Below are 14,101 nucleotides of genomic sequence, written 5' to 3' on the forward strand. Positions count from 1 at the left end.
TATCGAGTTACGCAGAAAATGCAAAAGATGGCGACGGGGTCAGAGTTCAGATGTAAAGTGGGACCAAAGGAACAAACTGTGGAAAATCTTTTCAATTGTAATTATGGATCAAATGTAGCAATTACAATAGATTTAGAGTTTTGAAATGAAGTCCCCAAAACTTTAGGATGGTTTTTGTAATGAACGCATGTTTTCAAGCATTGCGCCTCATGTGAAACTCATAGGTCCTTTAATATGTGGTGAGGAGTTCTAACATTTTTCCATGTTTATTAATGTAGACAATGCTCAAATATTTGAGAATTCTGAAGTTATTTTACATCTTTTTGTCACCAACATGGAGCCGTCTCACCGGGGGCATTATAACTCACCTGGGCACGGGGAAGGTTTGTAGTTGGGGTTAAAACGGGGACTGAAATCAGGGTTAGAATTAGGGTTGGAAGTGGAATTAGAGTGGGAACCCTCAGAGCGAGTGGACTCATGCCTCTGCTTACATTCAAAACTTTAATTGTCCCGATTAAAGTTCATAACTAAACTAAACTAATCCTTGTTTAGTCAAACATCAATATTTATGCTTCCACATCCACTCTGAGTTTGAGTGTTTTTGCCCAAGACCGGCAGATTTTCAGTTTCTATCTAAGATTCAGGTTTTTTTTTTTTTTTGTTTTGTTTTTTAAACATTTTGAATACGTCTCCAACTATTTCCAGTTCGCAATTGTGTTCCAATAATTTAGTTGTTTATAACACAGCTGCGAATCCTGCTAATCTACCAGACCGGCTCTGTCTGGCCGTTTCCTTTAAAGAACTTTCGAGTTTGCTCAAAACCCACAAAGAAACCGATTCGACGGTCTGCAAGGCATTAGCAGCTCCTCACTTTTACTGACTGATCATCGTGTGTTAAAATGAGTTCTGTGCTTCACCCCACACGCAGCGTGGGTGGAAAAATTAGTTTCAGATGGACAGTTATTAAAAACCCACATTAACCCTGTGTGATTCTGGAGTGTGTGTGTATTTCTTTTTTTAAAGTCCAGTGATGTGCGGTTCTGGATCAAAAGGGGAAAAAAAAGGAGAAGGAGGAGGAGGAGGAGGAGGGAGCGGTGGGAAGCTATCAGCAGGGAAACCAAACACACACGCTCCCGAGCAGATTCTTACACACCTCCATTCAGCACATTAGCACATGAAGGGGCAGGGGATGGAAAGTCGTTCCAGTTGAGCGTGGGTGTATTTGTGTGTTGACTCCAAATTGCTAAAAAGGGCCCAGAGGCTTTCGATTGCATTAAATCTCGGAGTCAGCTTTGGAGAAGCTAGTTCAAGGTACCTGTCCTCCAGAGTGGGAGACAGCGGGGCCTTCGCCTGACTGACTGCTTGACTGACGCCCACCACAGCCCGGCGCCAGCTTCGCTCTTTTGGAGATTGTTTTATAAGCCGGCTCCTTTTAAAGGGAGGCCAGTTGTGGCCTCTGGGCTGGGGGGTGGCGGAGAGAAAGCTCGGCGCCGAGTTGGCAAGACACAGACTCATCTGACTTCCTCTCGTCTCCACTTTATTCCAATTAGTCGCAATGGAGACGCTCCGGTCCCAAAACATTTAACAGTTTGCTTTTTTAAACGGCACCATGTTCACCATGAATTGCACGTTTTCAACCCTACTGCTGATAATGGAAGCTCTGCCATCAAAGTTGAATGCAAAATTGTGCATTTATGTTTCTGTCTTGACTGAATAGTCAAGGATGGAGATTATATGCTTTATAATAACATAACATTCACAATCTTTAAATCAGTCATTAAATGAGGGACAATAAAATTGATTGGAACACAATTAAATGAGTGACTATATGTTTTACAATGACTAGCAACTTTGTGGAGTTTTTTTTTTCTAAAATATTCTAAAGAAATGCACTTTAGAAGTAAGCTGAAAATACCTAGGTTCAATGCAGTTTGACTGGCGTTTGCAAACAAGTATTGGTAGTATTGCCTCATTTCCACTGAGCAATTCAGAACGAGCTGGTTGGGTAAAAACTAAAAAGCTATTTTTAGCTACAGGAGAGAGTCTCCATGCCAGTTGGACTCTGACAGGACAAACGGGGTGAAACACAAACCATTGTGTCAAAGTACCGAGACGATGAAGGTTGTCATAAGCAGTGACGTTTTCCTGCTCCCCAATCAATGGGCTGTGTTGTTGTGTGACACCAGTAGCTCCACCCTAAGCATAGCGTACCGTTGTCTTGTGACTCAGTACGGGTAGTTTTATGGGCCGCTTTTACATTGGAAACGGACAAGACAGCGAAACAAACCGCAAAAACCCATTGCTTAAAATATATTAGAGCACCATCTTAAGTGATATTTTGGCTCTTATTTTAAAGTGTTCAGACAGGAAAGTGGGTAATGAGAGTGAGGGAAGACATGTGGCAAATGGTCGCCAGGCTGGGATTTGAACCTGTGACGGCCACGTCAAGGTGTTGTGCTTAAAACCCTAAAAGTATCTGTGTAATTTATTTTCACGACTCTCGTATGATTCAGTCCGGTTGCAGGCAGTTCAGTTTGGTCTAATTATTTCTCACAGCATGCAGTTCAATTCAATCCAATTACTTTAAATCAATTTGAAATCCAAATGCAGTCAAAAATTATTCTAAAAACAGAATCCCATTCAGTCCAGTTAATCTGATTTGCATGCAGTAAAACTTAGTCCAATTAATGTCTCTTACTAACAGTCTTATTTGGTTATATTAATATTGACTGCATGCATGCCAGTTAATTACATCGACACAGAGTTTATTTCTGCCCAGTTATGGTTAAATTAAATGTAATATATCCAGATTCATTGGTTGCATTAGCTATAATAACGTGGAAATAAAAAAAAAAAAGAATTGTCTAACAAGGGAAGCAGACAGTCAACTCTGCAGAAAACCTTTCGGAAATGGGATTTTTAATAATCTTAATCGGACCAAACAGTCGAAGCCTGTATTTGGATTGAGCTTTAAACCAGCAGTGTGTATGCTTCCTTCAGCATCACGTGCGTCACATTTGACTTTATTCAGCACACAGACGTTAAGGGGGAAAAAAAATAAAAAAATCCTAGATACAGATGAACAAAGACTAATATTGACAGAAAGATGGGGGAGGATTAGAAAGACACTCAGACAAGTAAACACCAACAAAGACGGCAGCGCGCAACGACGCTCGAGGGAAAACTGCTCTTTGAGAGGAGGAGAGAGACTGAGGAGAAAACAGTGATGGGAGGAGCAGGCAAAGAGAGAGAGAAATGCGAAACTGCGAGAGGAGAGGAGGGGTTCGAGGCAGCACCGCCAGTCTGGGAAAGGGTGTTTCTGTGTTTGTGCTGTCATGTCGGCGAACGAGGCTCAACACTTCCCCTGTGGAGTGGATGAGTGTAAGCGTGTCGCGGTTGGAGGCTGGAAGGCCGAGCTGTGATAGCATGTGGCTCGCAGGAGCCTCCTGCAGTTGGCTTCTTACAGCGAAGGAGGCTGGTGGAGAGGGCGATCGGGGCCGTGGAAGCCAGCGACTACACGGGGGTCTTTCCTTTACTGCGTTTTAGAGAGAGCAAAAGAATTAAAATTCAAAATGGTGTGGAGGCAGCCAAGGACATTTAATGCAACATGAAGGATGCGAGTGTCACCGGCGGCGGGTTGTGGCAGAAAATCTGAAAAAAAAACAAAAAAAAAAACGGTACAACCTTAAAATACGTGTATGCATTTTACGACGGCACAGGGACCACAGAATTTTCTTGAAAAAAAATTCAAGAAAAAAAAAAAAAAAAACCAGCCATCAGAAAAGAGAACTGTGGAATTTCACACATGTGGTTCATTCTAAGGAGCGATTTTCAGACGTTTGAAGGTGCTGCATTCATCTACCATCAACCATCATACCGCTTAGGATGGATCACAGAGATGAACATATTTTAGTTCAAAATTTGCAGACTGACCCCAAAGCAAAAGCCAAACACCTCATGAAGACGCTGGATAAGGCAGTGCAACGTGCACCAACAATTGAAAGAGCACTGGGCAAGTGGTTCAAACCAGTTGTACGCAGTTCAGTTTGAATGAATGAACTAAATCAGGATTAATTGGTTCAATTATAAACTAAATTAGTCCATTAGAAAGACTCGGACAGGGTGGATGGTTTTGTCCGTGTGGAAGTTCATCCGCACCGCGCTCCGCCCTTTACAGACTGAGGTGAAATAAAATTTGACTGAAATCTTAATCGGAAACAGGATGACTCTCCGACCACAGCTTGCACTTAGCAGCAGAATCCAAAAAAAAAATGTGATTCAGTCTAACGCTGACCTATCCGGCATGCTGGATGAGTTTCTGCTTCTTGTGTTGTTTGTCCAGATTAGTTTCACTTCTGCACGCAGGCCGTTTCATGTTCCGGTTTGCAATGAGGATATCTGAGAAACCAAGGCAAAACATAGCAGAATCAAAAGTCACTACCCCAAAATATTTGTAAAATATTCCATGTGAAATGTCCAATTTGCAGTTTGTCAGACATCACTGGTCTGTGAAGATACCATTTTACCCCCCCTCCCCCATCCTTCTTCGTAATTCACCAGATAAATGGTGTGAATTAGTCAGGGAACGTTCCTGGAGATTATTTCCAGTGTGATGCCTCCTGCACTGACTCTGTGTTGGCATCCCTAATGTCGCCATAAATCCAATGCAAAACATTTTCTGCTTTCCATGCACGCAAGGTGAAAGAAGATTGCTACATCTGACGGGATGAAAACGGGCGCGTAAATTAAACCGGGGACAAAGTGGAAATTGATCCGAGGTGACATTCCAGACACTCGCCGTGCCCTTCTGTGGCTGCTTCACCCTCTGCAAATTGTTGTTTTTTCCCTCTTGTAGCCCCCATTAGGATGATAGATGAGAAGAGATGGAGAGGGTATGGTTAATCTTCCGGGGAGAGAAAGAGGGAGTGGAGGAGACGGAGCGAGGGGTGGAGAGGGAGGGAGGAGGAAGAGACCGGCGCAGCCCTGTACATAAATAAACGGGGCGTCGCAGGACGGATGAAAAATGACTGCCATCGCCCCTGAAAAGACGGGAGGATGGGAGGAAAGGGACGGAGCCGAGCGCGACCGAGCGAGGGGATGGAAAGTGATTAAAAGGGAAGCGGGAATGAAGAGCAGAGAGAGGAGGAGGAAAAGTGGGATATAACGAGAGGGGAGAGCAGCGGGATCTTGGTGGGCGAGGGGAGGGGATTCTGGAGGGCTATATTGAGCTCAGCCTCTCTACAGGAGCTGCTTAATGAGCACAGAGATTTTTAAGTAATTATTGGTTATCAACCTGATAATAGTCATTGCTCTGGTTTTGTGCAGCAGACTCATTATACTTATTCAATTATAGTCATTTTTTCTATTTATTAATTTTTTAACAAAGCTCAAACTGCCTTCTGTTTGGGCCCGGCCCATATCGTGTCCCTTTCTACTGTATTTGCTTTAGTGATTCGCTGACTAAACCAAAGACCACAATTTGTTCAGGTGTGGAAAAAAGAAAACGGCATCTTAAATGTTTTAAATAAATACTAGAAACGTCACTGCGTTAAAAATCTTTTGGTCAGCTACAATAGGAGGAAGTTCAGCAAACGTCAAATCGTGTGAACTGTTGCGTCACGCGCCATTTTTGATTCCCTCGTTTTTAAATTACTGATTGCGCTGACGACAAAGACGACCGAGGAGGAGCCGTGTGTGCTCAGCAGCCTCCACAGTGCAGGGAAGTCTTTCATTTTAAGGGCTGCAAGCTGCAGAAGACCTGCTAGCTTCTCATTAGCAGGTGAGACACACTGAGAGGATCTTGGGATACAGTCGAATGGCTGGCCAGACAGACAGATGGTTCTCTGCTCCATTACTCAGGAATACAGCACCGCACTGGTTACTTTCCACTCCACACACACACACACACTCACACAGAGCGAGAGAGAAAAAGAGCACTTTAGTCTTTTAAGAGAATAAAAGAGGCAGAGAAGCATGCAGAGATGTGTTTGGGGAAAGTCTATAAAAGGACGAGCCCAGAGATGTGAGCGCGCTGATGTTGCAGCCTCAGGATTTATTGTCTGAACAATGCCCTGGGTTTTTGTTAATGAAACTGGTCTCTTTAAATAATAAAGCTTGTTTTTTTACCCTCCTTTCAAAAGTATTGGATTTAAATTTCAGATGAGTGCTGCGAGGGGAAAAGAGATACGACTGCTGCTCTGCTGGAAAAAAAAAAAAAGAAGAAGAAGGGAAGTCAGCGCTGGCTGCTGCAGCGTCTGTTGATTCAGTCATCAATTACAGCAGCAGCAGTCGTGATAAATAAAAGTCAACAACTGACTAACAGCGAAACCCCGTCCAGCTGCTTATTGAGTTCCAGGCCCACAGCATCCGCCTGCCTGTACGCACACACACACAAACACACACGCCATTGATCTGTATAAGGTCTTCAAAGTCGACACGTTTGATCAAAGCTGGTGGAGGTGGGGAGCAGTTTTCCGAAGGCCAGTAATGCTACCTGAGGAAGAATAAGAAGGTGGTGGTGGTGGTGGGGAGTCTCTGATGCCGTGACAGATCTGGATCAAGAGTACCTATCGCAGAATCAAAGTCAGCGGCATCAATATTTCATCAGAGAAGAACCAGCCGGTCGCCGTTCGCCCCTCTCTCCTGCAGCCGTCTCGACCAAACGCTTGTTCTTTCCTGTCCTTTGCTTTCCTACAGAGATTCTTTTGTGGGCTACAGTCGCCTCAGTCTTAGTTGCCCAACGTGTGGATGATGGATTTATGTTATTGACACAGTCTCCTGGTAGCTTCCAGTGGAGGCAGTGGGGAAAAATATATCCGTCTGCTTACTGGGTTTTTTTTTTTTTCTGGCTTTCTTTTTTGTGGTCAGACTTAAATGGTTCAGATATCTAAACATATTATGCAAAGATAACGAGAACAATACAAGAAGCACCTTTTCAAACTGTTATTTCATTTATCAAGACAGAAAAGCCAAATCAACTATATGAGGAAAATATTAGTTCAGCAGCGGTAGAGAGATATAACTCACATTTATGCGCTTACAGATATCTTCACATTTTAACAAGATTTTGTTAAATCTTGTTAACAAAATCTTTTTTACATCACATTTTGTGTGATGTAATTTATGCATTTTTGACAGTTTATTGATCAGTTTTCACCTCCACCTTCAGGTACAGCAGTGTTATTTTCTTGTTTGAGCGACATGCTTGAACAATCCTTCACAGGACGACTTCAACCTGTTACCTCGGCGCCACATCGCGGTGCAATAAATGAGCCTTTTGGTTCATTACTGAATGTAACGTGTGGCCACATCCCCATGCAATTGCCGTGACGTAAAGGACAGGTCCGAAAACCTGCGCTAAACATAACAGACGTTTATTTCTCTACGTAATACTTCTAAGTAATCAGCATCACATAACTTGTACCGGCTCAGTAAGGTAGTTTTTGATCGCTCTTTCACCGGTTACTGAAGGTTTTCTTTTATCACAGTCGAGCCACGATAAAAGAAAAGTCAAATATAGATAAGGTCAGTCAAACGTGTTAAACGTGTTCCGTTGTTGGCTTGTTCGTGTGGGGAGCTGCAGATTTCAGTCCAGATATATGCGATCGATATTGAAGAAGGAGCTTCTGTCTTGGTTGGCACCCTCTCAGTTAAAGGTTACATTAAACTGCATCGCTGTGGACTGTGGGGCTGGCTTTCCTAGAGCTTCCGGTTGATAACAGGCTCGGTCTACCTAAGGGACAAGTATTAGTGGGGGTGGATCACTGGAGATGGGCAGCAGGCCCCCGGTGACCCTGTAAGGATTTGCGTGTTTGGATAATGGATGAATGGATTAGTGGGGGTGCATCCGGGCATGCGTGAATAATTTTGATTCAGTAGATAGTCAAACATTTAATTTTCATGGCTTGTTTCTTGAATAATTACACCACTAATTACAATAACAGCTCATGCAAATCATTAAAAGCCCCAAATTAATATGACATTCATGTAAACTTCCGATCCGTCCAGGTTCAGCCTGTTGTTCGAATGTTACAATGAGCTAAATAAAAGGCCGAGCTCCTGAGATGTATATCAACATGAAACATCCATCCATTTTCTTACACCCTTGTCCCTTAATGGGGTCGGGTGGGTTGCTGTTGCCCATCTCCAGCTAATGTTTCGGGCGAGAGGCGGGGTCACCCTGGACAGGTCGCCAGTCTGTCGCAGGGCAACACAGAGACACACAGGACAAACAACCACACACACACACACACTCACACCTAGGGGCAATTTGGAGAGGCCAATTAGTCATGTGACAGTCATGTTTTTGGACTGTGGGAGGAAACCTGAGAAAACCCACGCATGCACAGGGAGAACATGCAAACTCCATGCAGAAAGACCGGGGCCGGAAATCGAACCCAGAACCTTCTTGCTGCAAGGCAACAGCTTGTGCAGCCCTCAACATGAAACTTAAACAAGTTAAATAAAATAATAATAATAATAATAATAATAATAATAATAATAATAATAATAATAAAAACACTCTTAATCCTGTCAGTGTTGTCAGAATCATACAACCTCAATGTGTCACAATCTGGATTCTCCTCCAATCCCAAAACAGGGAGGCAGCAGCAGCAGCACACGCTGTGCAGAAACTAGGCTACAGAGTGCTTAACACGGCACCACGTCGACTAATACAGGAAGAGGTTAAGTTACTCCCCGAAAAGAAAAAAGAAAAAAAAAACGGAATTAACGCAGGAGAGGGGAAATGAAAGTTTTGCATTATTTTTAGAAGGAAATTATGTCTGCGGATCTCAGTAATTATAAAGCAATTCAGAACTGACTGATAGGCCTCGGGTTTACTCCGCCAGCCGCTCTCGCGCAGCCTTATCTGCACCCAGCACAACCGCACAGACTCCTACATCCATTTTAATATGGTAATTATCGGGCAAATTCTAAACAGCGAGCAAAAAGGAAAAGCTGGCGAAAGCACTTACAGTGGGATTCAGCCACCTGTCACCAACATCGACGCAACTCATGCTTTCCGCACACTTCCCGACGAGCCGCGGGTTTATTCGGGGTATTTATAGGCCTTTGTGTCCACTCCCAGGCGAGCTGTTTGCGGCGCTTCGGCTGCCGTCACCGGGCTGATTCGCAAACGTGATAAACGTACGCACGGTGACTGAGCTCCGTCGTTTAGAATGAAAACCATTGTTCAAGCCTCTGTTAACAAGGCGCTTTATTCTAGCCTCTATTCATTCTATATGGGCTGAAGATATTGTCACGCAATACAATGTAAGAGCTGAGCTTCCAGATTCAGCTTGGGGAGCAAAAACACAGGATTTGTTTGGCAACTCTTGGTCTCGGTTTGTTCGAATCGTGCATCTTTCTGCTAAAGCAAAAGGACTGAGAAGGCAAATACTTTGCGGTATTCTGATTTAGTAGTTAATTATTAGCTGTGTTACCACCCCCACGCCACTAGAGGCAGTAGCTACCCCGAAAAGATGCGACTAAGAAGCAGATTTAGACTATAGAATTTGGTTTAAAAAAAAAACTGAGCTTTGCTGAAGTAATTAAAGACGCAAGCTCAAATCCATGCCCTGATTGGAGCTCCTTCAATCAGTGATCCTCCGCAGCTCTGATTGGCTAAGCAATGCAACGTGATCCTCTGCAGCAAGTGATGGCAAAGCGGGGCCTCATCACGACTTTACGTCTCCGGGGCAGAGGCTCCGCCGAACCCCTGAGACCGACTCACCGAACCTCTGGGGTTCGATCGAACCCAGGTTAAGAACCACTGGTTTAGAGGCGAGTTCATCTGGTTTGAAGGGACTCTGGCAACTTTTCTTACGAGGAAGAAGTTCTGAGGAAGCGACAGCAGCCGACAAAACACTACTGGCTACTCCAGAGGTTGTTTTACGGTTCCTCAAAAGTTGAGTTTGTCATTCAAAAAGTGTTGAGTCCATAAATTGTATAAATTGCTGACTACAATTTCCCAAAAGTATTCGGGACGGAATGTCTCGCTCTGATGCCCGATGATGAGTGCTAATCATTTATATTGGCTCATCACATGAACAAGCTTTTTCAAAGCCGTTGTCGCGAAATTGTGAAAATGTTTTTTTGTGCATTTGTAATGAAGATGCAGATGAAGGGAAAGCTGATGCAGATCACATCAGACCTTTACATGAGCGATGACATTTGATGACCTGGGTCTAGCTTGCCTTTTTTTTTTTTTTTTTTTGGCAAAGTGTTTTGTCATTTAAAACTCTTGATTGCTTTATCGAATCAAATCTGCTGTGGTTCGCTTGCATCTTTAAAACCGCTAATTCAGAAGTATCTGAGGCTCTCGGAGATCTCATTCCGTTTTGTCAGCAGATGTGCATCAGCCTCTCTCCCTCCACTGTAATAAATCCGTCTTGTAATTTGTCCTTCCTCGCTGTCCCCCTTTCTTTCTGTCGTTCTCGTCTCCAATCCTGGGTTGGCTTTGCAGCTTAGCTTATGGGTCCAGGGATGTTGTATTAATTAACTCGCCTCACTGCACTCCCATCAAGCTGCCAGTAATAGGCCCGGCTCCAAGTTTCCCTCCTGGAGCGCACCAAGATGGCAGCATCCGTAAACAACTCGAAATTTACGGCACTGCAGTCTCAGCAGCGAGGCCCCTGCTCCTCCTCATGCTGAGGGACCGCAGGCTGGAGCATGCGGGTTCAGACAGACCCCTTTCTTGGTTTGATATCTAAATGCACTTTTGTCGTATTCAAACTGTCGCCAACTCTTTTTCTTTTCTTTTTTTTTGTCCTCCTCAATTACCTCTCTGATACCTATGGTTGGTGACTGCTGCTCAGAACAGAGTGCAACCTTTTTCAATGTGCACAGCATCACTGGGCCCATTGCTCAGCCCTGGAGCTGCAATAAACAACTTTGTCTACCTTCATATGTGGCAGGTTTGAAATGGGTGCAAATCTCTGTCAATGCCAACGAGGTTCGACAAGCAGCTATGCAAATCACTCTGCTCCTCTGAGGGGCTGTAATGAGGTACAAAGCTGTGTGAGTGTGTGTGTGTGTGTGCGCGCGTGTGTGTGTGTGTGTGTGTTACTGTAGCTGGAAATATCAGAAGCGCTTCTTGTGAAGTGCTGAGGTAACTCAAGGTGTGGAGATACAAATACGGCCCACGGAGACTCCCAAATCATATATTACCTTCCAGTAGATGGGTCACCAGATATATTTAGAGTTGTTTTTCTTAGAACTGCTTACTCGTTTCGATTCAGAGTATCAGCGGTAAAGCATTAAAAGCATAAAGCGATGCAAAAAATCACTAAATCCTCTAAGGATGGTGAGACTGAAAGTTGGTTAGCGAAGAAGCATTGCTGACCGAGGACTTTCACAGATTTTTTTTAGGCAAGTTGGGTAACTTGGGTGTCAAGACATTAACAACATAACCAAATCAAAATAAAAATAAAAAAAAACGGGTGAATATTGTTGATAAAAGGTCAACAATATCCAAACTGAACAGAAAGCTAAGCTAGCAACAGTTAGCTGGAAGCTCACGCATTAAATATGGAAAGATTTTAAATAAAAAACAAAACAAAAGTTAAGAAGTGTCACAAAATAATCCAACTGATGATAAAGTAATATATTTTAAGTTGATGAAATGTAAAGATTTAACTTCCCTTGAACCGGCGCTAGCTACTCCATAACGTTGGTCTGAAATCAAGATGCTGCTCCCTGACTGGCATGTTTTTTGGTTACTGCTTTGCTGAAACACAACCTTGAACACCATTTCTTCTTTAGCAAAAGACAGCATGACCTCTTCAAGTATGCTGGTGCAGTAAAACTGATCAATGACCCCAGGTGTGTAATAATTAGGGCTGATGGCATGCTAGCGGCTTGTCTGAAAGCATCACTCTTTCAACAATAGAATGGGTATTTTTACAATGTTTTTAGAGGCTGGAAAACATTCATTTAGACTGAACTGGACCTGCTTTACTTAAAACTGGTTCTAAAATGTCAGGCAAAGCATCAAAACTGCCCTTTACCACACTCAGAAGAACACAGATTTGGTATTATTTTTGCAAAATGATGCAACCTGCAGATAATATCTCTCGACTATCCCCAGTTGCTTCAAAGGCTATGCTTTGTATTCAGATGTCCCGAATGCAAAGATACGTGGAATGGCATGGGATTTCGTTGAGAAACACACATTGCAACTCTTAACGCTGGCTGTCAGGGAACAGCACAAAATGCGTACAATTGTTTCAGAAAGGTGGCACGGGAAAAAAGGGAGTTTGTGTTTTTGAGATCCGAGACACAACATTTTCTGGACAGAGCTGACGAGGTGTGTGCGAGCGAGGAAGCAAATCTGATTCAGTTACAGCAGTTCTGTCAGGAGGGATGGACGCAGTTTAGGATTTAATGCAAGTCATACAGTTCATAATGCAGTTCTACCAAATACTAAGGAAGTGTATGTTAACTTATAAAGACCAACGTGAAGGTTTTAAAAAAAAGTGTTTAATTGTATTTTTGCGGTATTTCGCAAATAGAACCAATTCAGATAATGCTGAAGTAGTATTCCTTACAGATCGAAAACAGGAAAAGTCTGCTTAGCAAAATGGTTTAGTCTTTTTATACATTGTGCTTAAGCGCAATGTATAAAATGTGCTTAAGCACAATGTATAAAATGTGCTTAAGCACAATGTGCATTGTGCTTAAGCACAATGTATAAAATGCAGTTTGAACTGCATTGTGTGCTGCATTACAGAGCAGGACTCCAGCAGAAAGGAAACCGATGTCGTCGTGTTGACAGGGTTTTCCATTTTGCTGTTAAATATTTCAACCTCTTGGTCTTCATGTTTTAATAAAGATTAGGAGAGTCCAGTTCAAGGGCGGTTTTAACACTGGCAAAGAAGATCAAGCCAAGCCAAAAATAAATATAAAATAGCGACATCTAAATGAGGACAAAGAGAACAAAACAGCAGGAAAATACATCAAAAACACATGATATTCTAAATTGTCACAATTAGAGGTAAATGCAGCTGAACACGAACAGTGATTGATCACATGTGTGGCTCTGCCCTCACTTTGGGGGTCTTTATGCTTATTTAAAATTAGAGTGAGGATTGGCAAAGCTGGGGACCCGACAGTGTTGAGGATCTAAGATGAGATAAAGAACAGCAGACAAGAAAAAGAGGATGAGTCACTCCGCCAGTGGTGCACACGGCAGCTCCTTATTCTAAAGGCCAAGCACAGAAATACTCAGCTCTGCTTCATCTATAAACTATGATCTGAGGCTTTTCCTTTGGGTGTGGCTTCCTCAACGGTAAAAATAGACCTCACAGAGGCACACACCCCCAAAGCCAGTCGAGTCAAACGCCGTCATTCCAACGGGCGGATATCAAAGTGGACGTTCAAAAATCACACCGCATGCATGTGTCGACACACCGTAACAATCCAGATGTGCGGCGCACAAACAGCCATGCTGAGCTTTTCATCAGGGCCTCATCAACACACTCAGTGGGACGTTTCAGTCTGCCAGGAGAGTCTGCTTCCAGGCCCGTCCTCGTCTTGGGGAAATCAGTCGAGCAACAACAAGGCAAAGGAGAAAAATAAAAAACGAAACCCAAAACGGTAAACATGACAATTATCTGCCACAGAAGCTCCAGCGTCGCCTCGAGAAGTTGCGAAAGTGTCGGGAAGAGGTCCGAACTTGCAGCTGCTGCATGAGGGGAAACCGACGGTCTTGTTGAACGGAGCTGCAGCTGCTTCGCAACTCCGGCGGGACTCTCTGCCCGACGAGATTTCCTGGGGATTTCACTCGAGTGCAGAGCAGAGATGAGTTTCGGGGACTAATTACAGTAGATAAATCCCAACTGTGCAACACTCCCTGACATTACTTTTTTTTTTTTTTCCTTCTTCTTCTTCTTCTTCTTCTTCTTCTTCTTCTTCTTCTTCTTCTTCTTCTTCTTCTTCAGGTAACTGGTAAGACGATGTTCTCTTGGGAATCCTAACGACATGTTGTTATACTGGAAATTCTGCAGTTTGTTAGTTTATACAGTAAATAGCTGCACTGAGGAAAACTTAACATCAATATTTTCACTGAAATAAGTTTAGTAAATAATTTCAAAGGAGGAAA

General features: G+C 43.3%; 1 long non-coding RNA gene across 1 annotated transcript; it reads right to left on the reverse strand.

Moving 5' to 3' along the window:
- Positions 1-2,995: 2,995 nt before the first annotated feature.
- LOC108167167 (uncharacterized) lies at positions 2,996-7,055 on the reverse strand. The gene is made up of 2 exons (XR_001777540.1): positions 4,295-7,055; positions 2,996-3,535 (listed from the first exon to the last, which is right to left on the reverse strand). It is a non-coding gene; the product is annotated as an uncharacterized LOC108167167 (long non-coding RNA).
- Positions 7,056-14,101: the final 7,046 nt, after the last annotated feature.

The sequence above is a fragment of the Poecilia reticulata genome, linkage group LG18 (genome assembly GCF_000633615.1).
Source record: "Poecilia reticulata strain Guanapo linkage group LG18, Guppy_female_1.0+MT, whole genome shotgun sequence".
Lineage (NCBI taxonomy): Eukaryota > Metazoa > Chordata > Actinopteri > Cyprinodontiformes > Poeciliidae > Poecilia > Poecilia reticulata.